Genomic DNA, 809 nt, shown 5'->3' with positions numbered 1-809 from the left:
ATGAAAGGCAAAGTCGACCTCGGCAGAATTTGAACTCAAAACGTTAAGACAGACGAGATGCTGCTATGCATTTCGCCCGGCGTGCTAACATTTCTGCTAGCTCGCCGCCTTAGTGGATAGGGTGGTTAGATTTTGGTTTCGGTTCCTGGATCGGGCGACGTGTTGTGTTCTTGAGCAAAACACTTCATTTCCAGACGCATCAGTTCGCTCAGCCAGCGAAAATGAGTAATCCTGCGACGGACATGAACCCCGTCCAGGCGAGGAATATATACGCCATTAAAAGCGAGAAACCCGCCCTTGTTTGACGGTACGACTCAAGAAGGTAACTTTATCTTTGTGGAGGCGCGTGGCTTAGTGGTTAGGGGTGTTGGGCTCATGACTTTAAGATTGCAGTTTCGATTCCTGGATCGGGGGACTTTATTTCACGTTGCTCCAGTCCACTCAACTGGCAAGAATGTGTTAATCCTGCGACGGACTGGCGTCCCATCCAGGCTTAGAATGTACACCCCAGCGAAACCGAGAAAGAGGGTCTAATGGCACGGTATGACTCGACAAGGAAACTTTACCTTTACTTTACCCATATGGCAACTTTACCGTATGGCAACATCTCTTCAAACTAACGTTGCAAGTTTTGCTAAAGTGAGATATTACAGACATTTCCAAAAGCCAACGGAATAATTTAATGCGCAGAAATATTCACTTCCTGCTTATGTATTTCCAAATGCTTGGCAATTTCTGCTTGAAATAACTTGTTCAATGATGAGCCTGTAAATAGTTGATTGAAGCAGGAAAATCAACAGAAACATGAA

This window comes from Octopus bimaculoides, chromosome 14, assembly GCF_001194135.2.
Source record: "Octopus bimaculoides isolate UCB-OBI-ISO-001 chromosome 14, ASM119413v2, whole genome shotgun sequence".
In the NCBI taxonomy this organism is placed as follows: Eukaryota; Metazoa; Mollusca; class Cephalopoda; order Octopoda; family Octopodidae; genus Octopus; species Octopus bimaculoides.
This window is presented reverse-complemented; position numbering follows the sequence as displayed.